This window comes from Phoenix dactylifera, chromosome 3, assembly GCF_009389715.1.
Source record: "Phoenix dactylifera cultivar Barhee BC4 chromosome 3, palm_55x_up_171113_PBpolish2nd_filt_p, whole genome shotgun sequence".
NCBI classification, from domain to species: domain Eukaryota; kingdom Viridiplantae; phylum Streptophyta; class Magnoliopsida; order Arecales; family Arecaceae; genus Phoenix; species Phoenix dactylifera.
The window spans coordinates 11,687,739-11,705,296 of record NC_052394.1 but is presented as its reverse complement, the minus strand read 5'-3'; the positions used below and the strand labels follow the sequence as shown (position 1 = coordinate 11,705,296).

The following is a 17,558-nucleotide window of genomic DNA, read 5'->3' as shown; positions in this document are numbered from 1 at the left end:
GAAGGAAGAGCAAGGCGGGAAGAAGCGATACAAGGCCAGGCTGGTTGTAAAAGGATTTCAGCAGAGAGCAGGTATCGACTTCACAGAGATCTTTTCTCCTGTAGTCAAGATGAGTACTATTCGAGCGGTGCTGAGCATGGTGGCAGTAGAGGATCTTCACTTAGAGCAGCTTGATGTGAAGACGGCCTTTCTCCACGGAGATCTCGATGAGGAGATATATATGCAGCAGCCGGAGGGATACATTGCAGCTGGCACGGGTGACTTAGTCTGCAAACTAAAGAAAAGCCTCTATGGTTTGAAACAGGCACCTAGACAATGGTATCTCAAGTTCGATAGTTACATGCTTGAGATAGGATACAGGAGATGTCAGGAGGATCACTGTTGCTACTTCCGGGACTTCGGTACATCTTACATTATCTTGCTATTGTATGTTGATGACATGTTAGTTGCAGGAGCTAGCATGCATGAGATTGCAAAATTGAAGCTGAAGCTGTCAAGAAAATTTGCAATGAAGGATCTAGGAGCAGCAAAATAGATCCTTGGGATGCGGATCAGTAGAGATAGGTCTAAACATATCCTCAGACTATCTCAGGCGGAGTACATCAGCCGAGTACTCAGGAGATTCTGCATGGAGGGTGCCAAACCTGTTGGCACACCGCTGGGTGCCCATTTTAAGCTCTCAAAAGGGCAAAGTCCGAAGACGCGGGTGGAGGAGCTCAATATGTCAAAAATCCCGTATGCATCGGTAGTGGGGAGCTTGATGTACGCTATGGTGTGTACGAGACCAGACATTGCTCAAGCAGTGGGAGTTGTGAGTCGCTTCATGAGCTGCCCAGGCTTGGAGCATTGGCGCGCAGTCAAATGGATACTGAGGTATCTGAAAGGCACTGAGCACATGTCATTGTGCTATGGAGGTTCTGAGATCCGGTTACAGGGCTATGTGGACTCAGACATGGCAGGGGACTTGGACGGCAGGAGAAGCACGACAGGGTACTTGTTCACCTTGGGCAGTGGAGCCGTCAGTTGGATTTCCAGGTTGCAACCAGTTGTTGCATTGTCGACTACGGAGGCGGAGTATGTGGCAGCCACAGAGGCGTGCAAGGAACTAATATGGCTTCAAGTCTTGATGAAGGAGCTTGGGAAGGAACAGAAGGATTGCATGTTATATTCAGATAGTCAAAGTGCAATTCATCTGGCAAAGAATTCAGCTTTTCATTCAAGGACGAAGCATATTGACATACGGTACCACTTCGTGAGGTCATTGCTCGAGCAGGGACTCGTCAAGTTGGAGAAGATTCATACAAGTCAGAATCCTGCAGATATGTTGACGAAGGTCGTCACGGTGGAGAAGCTGAGGAGTTGTTCAGCTTCTGCTGGTCTTCATGCTTGAAGACGTTGAGGAGGCATCGTACCTATTTCACTAGGATGATTTAGTTTCAGTGGGAGCACAGAGGAGAGCCAAGTAACAAGAGGATATACCCAAGGCCTCCAAGTGGGAGATTGTTGGGGTATGTGGAGACCTTTGGTGATGAAGAGAATTGAAGGAAAATTAATTCTGCATAGTTTTCTGTCTGGCGGACTGTCGGAGTCGACTCGAGCTTCAGTCGAGTCGACTCGGGAACAGTCGAGTCGACTCGAGGTCTGTCGAGTCGACCCGAGAGGAGAAAGCCGCAAAAACCATGTTTCTGTCTGGACTGTCAGAGTCGACTCGAACTACAGTCGAGTCGACTCGGAGCATCGTCGAGTCGACTCGAGATACAGTGGAGTCGACTCGAGATCGTGCCAGTTAAACTGGAAGTTGTTCAGACGTGCCAGAGTCGACTCGGACTTCAGCCGAGTCGACTCGGGCTCGCGAAAAATCGTACGGACGATTTTCTTTTGGTGTTTTTGGTGGCGTTTCGACGGCTATGATCATCTGAAGGTCTTGAGACTATATATAGGACTCATGAGAGCCCTAGGGTAGGGTTATTGGCCGTATATTTGAGAGAGACTCTTGTTTGTGAGGCTAGGGTTCTAGAGAAGAAGAGGATTGGGATCCTACTTCTTGTGCAAAGGGAATTCTGTGTGAATCTCTTGTAGATCGATCGCTTGTGATCGTTCGGGTGTGTGCTATCTCTGTAATCAGTTCATCCTTATTGAGATTTGGAGCGGTGGAGGACGTAGGCTATTTGTAGCCGAACCTCGTTACATTTTTGTGTTTGCTTTGCTATTTTCTTCCTTCTTCTTCCTTTGATCTTTGATAATCCGTTGCGGTGCTCAAGTGTTTTATCCTACTGATACCACGGGGTAATCTTTTGCCCTTCGTAGGCGGAGCGAAGAGGTGATCCTTGAGTCCAGAGTCGAGGGAGCGAGAGAGTGCTTATCCGTTTGTATCTCTCTTGCTTGTCCGACGTCGGTGGCGGCGCTGGTGTGAGTGGGTTCCGGTGCGGGGCGCCGACATCAGGGTCGACCCAAACTTTCCTGGGGTCGACTCAAACCACTGTTCATCAGACTTGGGGTCGACTCAACTTTCATTGGGGTCGACCCAACATTGGGGTCGACCCTCTCAGAAAACACAGAACCTTATATTTTACCCGTTTTTCACTTGGGTCGACTCAACTCTTTTGGGTCGACTCAACTCTTTTGGGTCGACTCAAGGTTGGGTCGACTCAAGGTTGGGTCGACTCAAGGTGGGGTCGACTCAAGTTCCATTGGGGTCGACCCTCTCAGGGATTCCAGAGACTTATTTTCTTGAGGCTTGAAGATGGGGTCGACTCAACTTTCACTTGGGTCGACCCAAGTACTGTTCATCCGTGCCATAAGTGCTAGAATGTGCCAGAATGTTTCTAAAACGTGCCAGGGTCGACTCCTACTCTGTGCCAAGTGTTCCAAAGGCGTGCCACTTCGTTCCAAGGCATGCCAATGTATCGGGGTCGACTCCAAACTAATTGAGGTCGACTCTAACCATGTTTTTCTGCACTTTGAAGGTTAGTTATGCACATTGAAACAACAATATGATATTCCAAGCAAATTACGATGCATGGCACAATAAAGTTTCATACCCTTAACAGTAGAAATTATCGAATTGCCCTTTTAGGTATTTTTAACGTGAAACTTTGCCAAAATGGATTCTTGAGCTTTCTACCATTCTCTATTACAAATTTTATCTCGTTATCAATTCTTGAGAGTGGTTTTGACCATATATTCTTAATGTATCGTGAATGTATCGAGGGTGTGTCATTTATCAATGATGTATCGAATATTTCTTCCTTACTCACTTATGTACTGGATTAATTGAGTTAATAGCATTAGCACTTCCATATGGCCTCAATGGCTTTGTAAGCATCAAAATAACACTAGGATCCTCAATCTCCCCCTTTTTGATGATTACGAAACATTGAGTATAAGCAAATTGATTTTCATGTGAGAAGTAAGGTTTAATGTATAGGAAATGCTTTTGGTGTAAAAATTTCAAATAGTCCAATTTAGAGAATGTATCAATGAACCAAAAGCTCCCCCTATCTTATCCAAGTAGAATGCCTAATGAATTTTAGCTTTGCTCCTCCTTAAAGCAAGAGTTTCAAGCTATGTATCGAGGCAAGGAAAATCTCTATGATTATGTGCCAGATTCAGATTTTCTCTTTGTCAAATGTCTCCCCCTTAAGTGTATAATACATGTCTCCCCTGTAAGTATACAATATATACCTTTTATATTTTCTTCCTTACACAGTCTTTGTTTATAGAATTATCTTTCTTATAGAATTTGCTTCTAGTTTCTCTCTTATACTTTCTCCCCCTTTTTGTCATCATCAAAAAGAATGAATAGCAATGGATAGTATTGTATGACACAAAGATCATGAGTAAAGAAAAAATGTATTTCATCATCTTTGCCAAAAGTATAATATTCTAGAGAAGAAATGCAGACAAAAAAAAAGAGTAATACTGGTCAAAACAAATACAAAATCTAGAAGACACTAGTCATAATGAACATGCTTCATTATGAGCATATACTCAGATATTTTTTTCCTTTTTTGACAACATCAAAAAGATTGCAAAATAATGACATATTAAGCACAAACAATATTTCATTCATTGCATGCCAAATTATTGCAAGAATATGAATTATGTGACTCAAGGCAATACTGTTAGGGCAAGATAATGAGTATAGGTCAGAGCCAATTAATATAGTTTTAAAATTATGATTGGATCACATCAAAATCAAGGATGAAAAGTTTGGCTTTAAAAATGAGACATTTAAGATGTGAGCCAGAAGAGATCTCTAAATATAGATTCCAAAGATAGTTTTCAAATCAAGTGTAGATGGAATCTTTTTCAAGTTATTTCAACGAGTATCAAGAATAATATTCAAAGAAGGCACGAATGAAAATCCAACATTTTTTTTTAAATATATTAAGTATATAGCAAAATGAGAGCAATCTAATTAATTTTTAGAGTATAGTATAAGAGCAGATAAAGATCAAAATTTATATACTCGAAAAACATAAGATTATGTTGAATCCTTAATTCTTAATGACTTCAAAGTTCTTTCATGATATAAAAGTATTAGGGCATAGATACCAAAACATGAATTTATGCAATGTAGGATACATAAAATTCAAGGCTTTGAAAGTTCTTTTAGAGTTTTTTTTTTAAAGATTTTATTTTACTCCTTTAAAGATCATAGCATCAAAATCAATTAAAATGAATTGATTCAGGATTGAAACACTAAAGTGCAACCCAATAAGAACTCATAAGTAGATTCCAAGATAAATTTTCGATACTAAGACAGATGGAATCCTTTTCAATTAATTTTCAAAAACAAATGATTTATTGATGAATATAGATGGAAATTCAACTTTCAAAAGATATTCAACGAAGCACAAAGTTTAATACCACTTTACATTTAGTATTCTTTCTCTCATCTTTAGAAGTGAATTTACACGATTAAGTTCTATATGATCTCTCCCTCTGAAATTTTCTTTCTCTCCCTTAATTAATCATTCCATTTGAGAGTTTAGAGTTTGAAGATAATTTTCAATAAAGAGATTGAGTATTTAAAGCTCCCCCTCAAAAGATGCATTTTCTTTCAAACTTTCTTTTCTTCTATAATATCAAGAATGTAGAGTGATCCAAAATTTTTCAAAATTTATATCAATCACTCTTTTTAATCTTTCAAGAATAAATTATATTTCCTCAATTTTTTTTGAATATTTATGAAAATATTAATCAGAAAATAATTCTTTTGAAGCTCAAATTTCTTTCAAAAGTAATTACATTTTCAATAGCTTTTCTTTTTAATGATAGAAGCATTTAATTATGTAGGAGTGTATATTCAAAATATTAATTTCTTAGTCATAGTTTTTCAGCAGTGTATATATGAAGCACGATAAATCTTTTTAATATCAAAATAACATCATATGTTTAGAAATATTTGTTCGCAATCAAGATCATTGAAAAACACATCATTTAGACCAATTTCAGTACACTTATAAGATAAAAATGATATGTTTCAGATGCGTATCGGAGCAAACAACCAAGGTATCAAAATTAATTCTATTTTTCTTAAGCTGTAGTTTTTATCTAAGAATCATAGTAAATTATCCTCCAGCATGATGCAATCTTTGAAGTATATAATGAAAATTACAAAAATACAAAGATATAAGCATTTTATATGAAGTTTAAACTTTTATACTAGGTCATATTCTGAATTTCATAAGAATTTTCAAGGAGGCTTTCAAAATTTATATTTGAGATATGTATCTTCTACATTGTAGCTCATCTTAAGTTATTAAGATTAAAGATACATATTTTAAGCACATCAGAGCACATTCAGAATCTTTATTTTTAATATTAAGTTTTGGTACAAATTGGAGGATATTTAACATATATCAGAACATTATGTGCCAATGTTAGGCAAGATGAAAGATAAATCAGAATTAATTCATTCTGCCTAATTTGCAAATTCAGATTGTTCTTTTCTTTTATTTTTCAGAAGATATTTACTAAAACAAAATGATATTGTTGTTGGTAGAATTATGTTTCAATTAAATTATCTAGGCATAGAGCATTACAAATTATATTTGAATAAGATCCTCAATTTATCTGAATATTGAAAACTCACAATTGAAAACATCATGCCACATACGAAACATAGTATGCATACCATTAAAGTATTAAGAACAAGTATATCAAGGATTAAAATCAATTCTTTTCAAATAAAATTTCCTCCTATTTAAATACAATTTAAAACTGATTTTATCCTTAAGGTGTGTTTTCAAGTGATTGAAACTTCATTTGGTTTTTCACAACCTTCTTATATATTTTTATTTATTTGTCATTCATTCTCCAATTTTTTTTTATTTCTTTCTTTAACCACTCAATGAACATTTTGATTATCTTCATTTGTTTTTCGGTTTTACTTTTCTATGCTCTATATTCTATTTGTTCTCTATCCGATAGAGTTGGAAGGGGCACGAGGTACTACCACTAGCCTCCCTCTTGTGCCGTTCTTAATATACCCTACACCGAATAGTTGGGTCAAATAGTGCCGGGTACTACCACTAGCCTTTCCATTGGCACCATCCCTATGATGAGCAATTTAGAAAGGTTAAACTGTTCTCTTCAACAACAAGATATTCACTCCAAACTCTCTCTATTTAAATAAAATTAATTACGAATTTTATCCCTTCCAAAGGAATGCTCACACAAGTCTCACAAATATGCTGAATATATTATGCTTGCTCTGCTTTTTCTTAAGATTGGAGTATTTACTTAGCTTTTACTTCTCCCGAACGATGTTCATTTTTTTTTTCTTTATATCTCTCTCTTTTTGTTATTTTCAGGTAATTACATGAAAGAGCAGAATAAAAAATTAATCTAATATGCTGCATATAAATATATATCATGCAAACAGCATTTTCATTATGCCCAATGATTCATAGCTTATCACAAGTTATTTTGAATTAGAGATTTGAGGCATAAACTTGTGTATTTCATGGTTATGCATTATACAGGCAAAAGTAAACTTCAATTTAATCACACCATGAAACAATTATCATTAGCATGAGAATGAAGCATGATATCAAGATGATCAGCAATTAAAGGTTTAATCATGCTACCATATAATTTTAGACTATTGATTTTGCTCACCTAACTCACAAGAGAAGGGTTTAGATTACCAGTGCATTTAGCATTCTTCAAGCCAAATACCTTTTAGATTCTTTACACCCTTGGCTGAAAAAAATATCTCCTTTTTTTTGTTTGCAAGGGAATGTTTATTGTATCTTTCATCGAGGTGTCCTTCAAGTTGAAATTTCTTGCTCATAAATCCTGTATCATTAGCAAAATCTTTTTCTTTTCTTGAAGGCAATTTATTAGGTTCTCTAGGATACAAAAATATTCATACAACATATTTCTTAACTAGATGACTCAATATGAGACATGACAATAATTGAATTTGAGTCACTTTACTCAAGAGATTGCCTAAATATAAGCAAGCACAAGTCACTTGAACTAAAGAGATAACTTCATTAAGTAAAATGGTTCAAGGACAAGCATGTGAGGCAATAGAAAGATTCATTAAAGTTAAATCATTTTTTTTTATTTTCAGAATCAATTTAACTTAGATTCTATTTGCTTAAGATAATTATCAATAAAATATACAAGTTGAATTTTAATCAAATTATCTTAAATAGTTGTTTCTATCAAAATTCTGATTATGACTTAGCTTTCAACACAGATACTCTTGTTTCAGGAAGACAAGCAATCTTCTTTTAGAGCAAATAAGAAATATTTTTGACTTATAAGAGATAGTTCAAGAAAATTAATATTCATGCTTTAACAGATTTTTATGCTCAGATTAAACATGATGAGTTAAAATTAATTAGTAGAATTTGAGATCATTTTAGGAGAGGGTATTAATCATTCAATCAAGGATACAATGATTATGCTCAATGAAGTTTTAACATGAAGGCATGAAATCAGCATCAAATGTTTATACTAGAGAGGGAATTTAGATTTTGTAAACTTGAAGAAGAAGGTTATATATATATATATATCCATTCATTGTTTTCTTATCATGATGCAAGCACTAGAAAGTTTCATGCTAAAATCGTTGAGATAAGATTTAACATATGAGGCATTTAAAAACTTTGATGCAGAGAGTATCGTAATTTCATAAAAAGATAATTTCGATACACGAAGTAGAATGTTAAACCTTATACTAGATTTAATGAATAAATTGAGACATATCTTTAATTATGTGTCAACGCACCCATTTGTATGAAAGTTTCATTTGTTCCATGGGTAGCTTGGCACACCTACATCTCTACCCTCATATTTTCATTTTGGGTACCCAAGCTTGTTTGGGTCCTTGAGGGTTAGTGCATATGGTTCCTTTTGGAACCCAAATCTGTTTAATAGTAATAACTTTACCATTTGATTTATTCGTATTAGAACCATAGGTAAAGTTTTTATGCCCAATCTTTTATGTTTGAAATAAGTTATCTTATTTGATGGTTTGCTTGGCGAATTGATAACCCTTTTTGACGCGCTCGCAAAAATATTTTCGCGAAACTAATCTTCCAAGTATAGGAGAATCGTACAAGTAGTAAAATCTCGGAAGTCCAAGGTCGAATCCTCAGGGAACGAAATATATATTAGATTATTTAATATAATTTTAGACTAATTAATTCAATAAATTAGTGGATAAAGATGATGTTTTGCAAATAGAAAATAAATCAGTAAACAGAGAATTAAAATTTGGATAGATTAAGATGGTGTAGGGATCTGGAATCCCCTTCGATGATCTTATTTTCAACAATTAAATTCTGCGATTCTTGATTAAGGATCAATCAGATAAATTAGTTCTAATCATGGAGTATATAGTTTAAAAACATGAATTCAAGATCTAAGTATTCATCGTGCCGATTACGTCTACGACAAATCAAACATCGAAACAATCCATGAATCAAGAAATATAAACCATAAAAGATCTATCGCATAGATAAGCATGCAAGAATCAAAAAAAACATATTAATAGATGTGAATCAAAGAGATCAATCTTTCAGAATTTACTTGAAAGAAAATAGGACATCAAAGGTTCCTCCATCACCCTTCACAAGATATCAGCACTCCATTAAAATATAAGCCTTTCCCTCTCTTTTTCTTTTCTTTTCGGAAGAACAGGGCATCCCCTGTTTCTTCCTTCTTCTTTTTTTTTTTTGGATGGCAGAGGCCCTCCTCTGTTTTTCAATGGGAAAGAATGATCCCCCCAGCCCTAACCGAGAGAGCCTCATATAGCTCACAAACTCTAGGGCTAGCAATGGATCCTTTTTTTCAAACGGCTGGGATTGGGAAGATTACACGCAGACGGTTGAAGATGAAGCGCGTGAGATGCGTGGGATCCTGATCTTCTTCAAATGGATGCACAGACGCGCTCGGGAGCTGATCGCGATCGCTTGCATCGGGGAAGGCTTGTTAGGACTCGGATGAACGCGTGGATGAGCGGAAGCGAGCTGATCACGGGAGGCAGCTAAGATACAGGGCGCTGAAATCGCTGGGGAGTCCAATGCTGGCTCACGGATGCTTGGCATGATCGTGGGCTCTGGGATTCTCTGTTGTTCCATCGTGGAAGGATGCAGATGAATTGCACACGGACGGCTGGATCTCGTGGTCGGGATGCTGGGAATTGGTTGCATGCGAATCCATAAGAGATAGACGGTGAATGAAGCCAGGAGATCTGATCGCGGAAGACTGGGATCTAGATGAGATACGGATCCAGAAGCAGGGGATGCAGGAGAATCACGGGAGAAGGCTGGGAGGTGCTGTGAACGTAGATGGGAGTTGATCGCCGATGCTGAAATCGCGGGATGCCGTGAGCGCTGATGTGGCTAGAACGTGGACGGCTGGAGCTTGTGCACTGGAGCATGGAAGCTTGGGAATGCATCATGGGAAGGAGCTAACAGCGGAAGAACAACTTGGATACTTTGTTTTGGGAAGAAACAGAGGAAGAGGTGGACACGGCTGGGAGAGCTGTGGGTGCGTGAGATTGCATACGGAAGAATTAGAATGTTGGCGCCTGCTCTTAAGATGCAGAAGAAGCTGGGACGCACGAGATGCTGGAAGATAATGGGCATGCTATTATGAACCCCACGGACCGTTGGATCCTTCCGGATAATGAATCTAGGCCCCTTTGGCTACTGCTCCATCAGGCTGAACTTGGTCTGCTAATACTCCTTTTAGTGTGCAAATGTGGCTGACCTTATGCGCATTTTAGCTATGATTTACGATCACCTGCACCCCACAAAAATATAATATTAATGCGGCAATTTTATCATTATTTGTTAGCAATAATACTAATTTAAGTGATGTATAGATCGCACTTTTGTGCTCTCATCACACCCCCCAACTAGCTTATTGCTAGTCTCTAGCAATTAACGAGCAAATAATAAAATGAGAGTACAAAAGGTGTGGTTTAACCTTTGACTTTTTATTGAAGCTAAAGACATAAAACTAAGATATGTACTCACTTTCGTAGGAATCACGATTGCACTTAGCACGTGCAACAAGCCGTTAAACCCCTAGGTTATCCTAGTGGATGAGTGTTGTCTCGTGAGGGTTTTCAGGGATGTTACCCACAAACATCATGAATGATATGACATGAGATTCTAATAAAAATAAATCCTAAGCTAATACACATGTAATTAATTGATATATATTTTCAAGTATGGCAACCGTCAAAGCAAGGAATATAAAAGTGTAGTGTGCATCAAATCACATGACTTTCTCAGAGTACTAATACCTCCACCACAACAGGGCACCGCCTGAGTTTTAGGTGCACTTCTCAAGTCCACAAGTGTTTTCTACAATTTATTAGAACCTGATCCATCAAATTTTCAGAATATCACATGTTGTCTAAATTTGTCAAGAATGGTTCGCATGTAAAGAAGAGCTATCAATCCCAACTAAATAACCCGGGTACATAGAGGTCCAAAATAATGGAGTCAAACCAGTCATTACCACATGTTACTAGGTTCAGTCCGACCAACCCTATTCATGCTTATTTTTATTTTTAAATACATATGACGATTACAATAGTTCAACCCCATTAGGCTCTAGTAAGATCCATGTAGCGAGCTTTCAGCCAATGACCCTCGATCCAGTTGGCTCAAGACATTAGGTGAAACACCCCTCGAGCTTAATTACTCGAACCAGACTACGCCACGAGGCCAGACTTGTCATCATAAGGATTTTTTTTTGTTTTATAATTATGCAAGAAAAGAGAAGATAGACTGAACCATATAGGTTTTTTTTTTTTATGTATATGTGACTGCATCGTGACTATAGGTCAACCAAAGTCGGATCATAAGGCACCTAAGTAATCTAACTGGGACATTCAACCTCTATCTTTATGTGAAAACCAAATTCTGAACCTTATGGTACGAACAAGGATACTCGTACTTCTTTTATGGATAAGGCTAACAAAAATGCAGTTAACAAATGTGAATTCCTGAGGCTTTCCTATTATCATTAAGTACACGTGCGGGGATCTAATAATAGGTCTCTGATCAGTCATAGTAGGCATGTGTTCCTTGCCTTAATAGTTGCACAAACTCAATATGAAAATACATGTGCATTTGCTCAGAAAAGAAAGTAATAGAATAAATCAAATGCAAAAACAAGTTTTTTTTTTTTTTGAATCAAAATATTTTCCTCCCCCCAATTTAAACATTGCATTGTCCTCAATGTAAAAAAAAAAAATGCAAGAAAACTATATATGAGAGACAATAGAGAAAATAATAGAGAGAAGAAGAATACCTTGAGCTGTTGATTTTCAGAAAAGAAGACCTACAAAATAAGAAGAAAACTAGAAATAAAAGAAAAAATTGAATTCTAACTAATATACACATACCTTGGCTGTCAAGCTCAGTCATAAGAAGGCTCCCCAAAGGAAAAGGAGTCCTCTTCATCTGCAAAATTCTCAAGAAAAGGTTTTAATCTGTGTCCATTTACCTTAAAAATTGTGCCATCCTGTGGATTCTCAATTTCAACTGCCCCGTGTGGAAAAATAGTTTTTACAATGAAAGGACCTGTCCATCTTGATCGTAACTTTCCAGGAAATAGATGTAAGCAAGAGTCATAATAAAGAACTTTTTGTGCAGGTTCAAAAGATTTTCTTAGAATTGATTTATCATGCTTAATTTTCATTCGTTCTTTACAAAGTCTAGCATTGTCATACGCATCCCGACGAATTTCATTCAACTCACTTAGTTGTATTTTTCTAGCTAAACCAGCATCTGATAGTTCAAAGTTTAATTTTCTAATGGCCCAATACGATTTATGCCCTATTTCAAAAGGTAGATGACATGCTTTTCCATAGACTAGCCGATACGGGGACATACCAAGAATAGTTTTACAAGCAGTATGGTAAGCCCATAATGCGTCAGAAAGTTTTAAAGACCAGTCTTTGCATGATGGATTCACCGTTTTCTCTAAAATTTGTTTAATCTCCCGATTGGCTAACTCTACTTGGCCACTAGTCTGCGGGTGATAAGGAGTTGCAATTCTATGAGTGATACCGTACTTTCGTAATAGGATCTCAAAAGGCTTATTACAGAAATGTTTTCCCCCATCACTAATTATGACCTTGGGCATCCCAAACCTAGAAAATATATTTTCTTTAAGAAATTTTAAAACTGGTTTGTGGTCATTTGTTCGACAAGGCACAGCTTCTACCCATTTGGACACATACTCAACACCAACTAAAATGTACTCATATCCAAAAGACGGTGGAAATGGGCCCATGAAATCGATGCCCCACATGTCAAAAATTTCAATAGCAGTAATGGGCTGAAGAGGCATCATTTGCCTACGAGTTAGACTCCCAATACATTGACATGGGTCACATGTCCGATAGAACTCGTGGGCATCTTTAAATAGTGTTGGCCAATAAAAACCACATTGTAACACCTTAGCTGCCGTTTTCTTAGATGCAAAGTGTCCTCCACAAGCACTGGCATGACAAAAAGAGAGTACAGTTTGTATCTCATGCTCCGGAATGCATCTTCTAAAGATTTGATCATTGCAATACTTGAGCAAATAATGAGCATCATAATAATAATTTCTTACTTCACGCAAGAAATTATTCTTATCATTCGATCCCCAATGCTCTGGCATCCGGTTCGTGACAAGAAAGTTTACAATATCAGCATACCATGGCAAAGTAGAAAGTGCAAATAATTGCTCTTCAGGGAACGAGTCCTTGATGGGCAACTATGGCAACAAATCATGAACAACTAGCCGTGATAAATGGTCAGCTGATGAGAGTACAAAAGTATAATTTTCATACTATCATAATTAATATTAGAGCTAATCTTTATTAATAAAATTGATTAATTAATGTTTTATTTGTGTCTGAGTGCAAGTAATTCAAAAGACCCAATAACGCTGGGTTTGAACCCAATGTTCGGCAGTTCGAGGTCAACAAATTTCCCAACAGCTACCAAATCGTCCGCATTCAATATCCCAGCATCCAATTTCGGCCATCTGAATCAATCCAACCATCTCATTCCCCATCCGTTTGAAGCGTCCCAAGCCGTTCGCATGGCATCTCACGACCTCCACCCCGTGTCTCATCCGCTCCCAAACTGGCTCTTTCCTGCATCCCACCTCAGCAACTCCCCAACGAACAGAGCATGCGTGAGGAGCTTCCCAGTGGCTTCCAACAAATAGCAACGCTTCAATCTCAGCTTCCCAACCGACAGTGGACCTCCCAGCACATGCAAACCGGCTCTTCAATTCCAAGCCGCATTCAACATCCGATCATTTCATCTTCAAATTTCCTTCCCAGCAAACAAATTCTCATCCGAAGAGTCCCAAGCATTCAAATCCACGCCTCATCCGCTCCCAGCAGCGTTCCAGCTTCTCCAATCCGGTGAAGTGTCTATAAAAGGAGGCCATTCGGGAAGAAGAAGAGAAGGGGAGAGGCCAGATCCATCCAAGTCCGAGCGAGAGAGGGAGAGAGGAGAAGAGGACAGCCGGCCGTGCGCCATCGGGTGGAGGAGAACCAGCCATCGGAAGAAGAGGAGAACCAGCCGACGGAAGAAGAAGAGGTTAGCAGCCGACGGGAGAAGAAGAGGACAGCTAGCCGTGCGACGAAGGAGGAAGAGGCCAAGGGAGGATCTACCAGCGGAGCATCTCCTCTTCCGATCAATCCTCTCAGCCGGGCAAGAGAAGAGGAGAGCCCACGGGAGAAGAAGAAAGGAAATAGAGTACTCTGTTTCCTAATCAAAAAAAAAAGGGGGTTTATGTTTATTTTATTTATTTTATGCTAATCCCTTTTATAAAATTGCTTGCATCTCATATGGATAGCTAAATATCTTTTAGCTAAGGCTAAGGAAAAGCCTAGCATTTTCTTCATGTATTTCATTTAATCATCAATGGGATTTTAATGTTATTGATTTGATTTATGGTGCAGTAAATTTAAAGAAATTATTTCAAACTTATATATTTTCTTTGATTTGTTATTTCCTCCGGGTATAACAGATGCTTAGAAATCCCTGTAGTTTAAAATAGAATTACTGTAATGCTGCCCATAAGACTAAATCTATTTTATTATGATTAATAGGTGATTTTAAGAAAAGCATGATGAAGTGCTAGGCTGAATCCTAATGCCTTAGTTATATTTTTGTCAATCTGAATATTATTTAGCCTTTAGTTTTTGTTCACTGTCAAATCCCTGTGGATTCGATCTCGGACTCACCGAGAATATTAATTTGCTACACCCTATACTTGGGATATCCTACGTTTAATTTCCCTTTTTAAAAGAGCAAGATTAAAATCGTAGCAAGTTTTTGGCGCCGTTGCCGGGGATTTGCAACGTGCGAACGAGAACAAGGCTGCACATTTCAATTTTTAATTTCTGTTTCTTCAATTTTTCTTTATTTTTAACACAGCTGAAATTTCAAATCTTTACAGATTCAAGAACGACACAAAGCAGGACTAGTAACGAGAAAGATCAAGATCAAATTTTTGGATTCCCAGAGTGAACGAACTCGAGCCGTGAGTATTTAAATTATTTTTTCTATTTTGTTCATACTAGTCCTATTTTTCCTAGATTAGAATTTTACTCTTGTTTAAAAAAAATTATTAAAAAAAAATTTATTAATTAAAATAATGAAATAATAAAAAATAAATAAATAAAAAGAAAAAAAATTTAGTTAGTTTGCTTGATCAACTTTTCAAATGCAATTTAATGTCATGACATAAAATGTTAAAAATCTTCTTGATTGTTGCATATAGTATAAAGCATTTGCATAAAATAATCTAAGGGCTGAACCCATTAAAAAGATAAGGTCGGGATTTCATCACTCGTCCTTAGCCCAAAAATCATCCCAGTGCATAAAAATCCTAATCCTAATTAAAATTAACTAGACGTTGGCCCCTAAGGATATTCGAGCTCAATAGGACGAAGACCACTGAAAGTTGCACTAATTTCGCTCTATGACCCCGGTCGATGTCTAGGCAAGCTTTGTCCCTTTAAGTGATTAAAGGGAGACAGTTTCTGTTCGAGGAAAGTGGGTTTTAAGTGGGACCTTTACTACATGCATCGTGACCCCTCCACTTACCTGGGAGCTTACCTGGTCGACTAGGTTATTAGACCGGATTGGAGGCTTAAGTGTACTCTTCAAACCAGTTAGGAGCTGTCTAGAAATTTTTAGGAAAACATTAGAAATAAGGGTGCTATGCTTTGATACTGTTTGATTGTGAATAATTTTAGTAGCAGGGTGTCAATATTCATAGCTTTAGGTAATATTCATACTCATCCAAAACTCTAAAAATATATATATATACAAAATAAATAATTAATTAATAATAATAATAATTAAAAAAAAAAAGTCGGCTGGTTAATTGGTCAGTATATGCGGTTGTGGCAAAGGGATAAAACGAAAAGATTATTCCGAGTTGAATCAAGGGATAAAAGTTCAAATAATCAAATGGAAGATAATGGTAGTAATCAGGGAGATAATGAATTTCAAGATGACTTATCTATTAGAACGCTTCGTGATTATCTACAACCCACTAGGATCAGTACCCCATCCTGTATGGTCATTCCTACTGCTGCGGGAGCTTTTGACATGAAACCAGGAATAATCCAATTACCCCCAAAGTTTCATGGACTTGACTCCGAAAGTCCCTACTTGCACCTAAAAGAATTTGATGAAGTGTGTTCAACACTTCAATTTAATAATATCAATGAAGAGGTAGTGAAGCTTAAGTTATTTTCTTTTTCTTTAAAGGAAAAAGCTAAGTCATGGTTACATTCTTTAAGACCTAGGACCATAGCTACCTGGCAAGAGATGACAAGGGAATTTTTAAAGAAATTCTTTCCAACACATAAAACAAACACACTTAGAAGAAATATCATGAACTTCGCACAAAAAGATGGAGAAACATTTTTTCAGTGTTGGAAAAGATTTAAGGACCTTCTGCTTGCTTGCCCACATCATGGATATGAAATTTGGAGGGTCATTAGTTTCTTTTATGATGGTTTGTCCTCCAATATGAGACAATTCGTGGAAATGATGTGTAATGGTGAATTTATGAATAAGGAACCAGAGGAAGCCTGGGACTATTTTGATCTGTTGGCAGAAAATGCACAGGCTTGGGATACAATAGATAAGAACGAGAAACCTCAAAAATCGACTAATACTAAAGGAGGAATGTATCATGTTAAAGAAGAAAATGATGTAAATTTAAAGATTGCTAATCTAACTAGGAAGGTTGAAGCCATTGAATTAAGCAGAGCCCATACAGGAAAGGCACCTACTATAGATGAAAGTATATGTGAAATCTGTGAGAGTAATGCACACTTAACCAAGGATTGTCCTACAATCCCCGCCTTCCAAGAAGTGTTGCATGATCAAGCGAATTTCACAAATGCTTATAAGAGACCATTTCCTGAAACATATAATCCTAACTGGCGAAACCATCCTAACTTTAGTTGGAGACATGGACCCACTGCCAATAAATCTCAAGGGAATTCCATACCCTATGTGCCACCCCATAAGAGATCTCTTGAGGATACTTTGCAGGCATTCATGCAAGGGCAGACCCAGATAAATCAGAATACCATGCAGTCACTTCAAGAACTTAAAAATTCTGTAGGTAGAATTGAGGCTCAACTCAATGTTAGGGAAAAAGGGACATTTCCAGCCCAACCTCAATCTAACCCAAAGGGTCAACATGAAGTCCATGAAGCAAGTTCATCCCAACCTAAATTTGAACAAGTTAAGTCTGTCACAACTCTTCGGAGCGGAAAAATAATTAACAAAGAAATTCCAACGAAGGATGACAGACCTGAAAAATCCATTGAGAAAAGGGATGAAAATAATACTGAACAAGATGCTCCAATACCTCATCATAAAATAGTTGCTCCATTCCCTCAGCGCTTGCTTGCAGCTAAAAAAGGAGTACCTGATCAAGAAATTTTGGATATCTTTAAACAAGTAAAGATTAACATTCCTCTATTAGATGCCATTAAGCAGATCCCATCTTATGCCAAATTTTTAAAAGATCTT

The 17,558-nt window shown here is 37.2% G+C and overlaps 1 non-coding gene across 1 annotated transcript; it reads right to left on the bottom strand.

Annotated features, from left to right (window-relative positions):
- Positions 1-16,385: 16,385 nt before the first annotated feature.
- Positions 16,386-16,492, bottom strand: LOC120110347. Its single transcript, XR_005511289.1, has one exon. It is a non-coding gene; the product is annotated as a small nucleolar RNA R71 (small nucleolar RNA).
- Between the last annotated feature and the right edge of the window lie 1,066 nt (positions 16,493-17,558).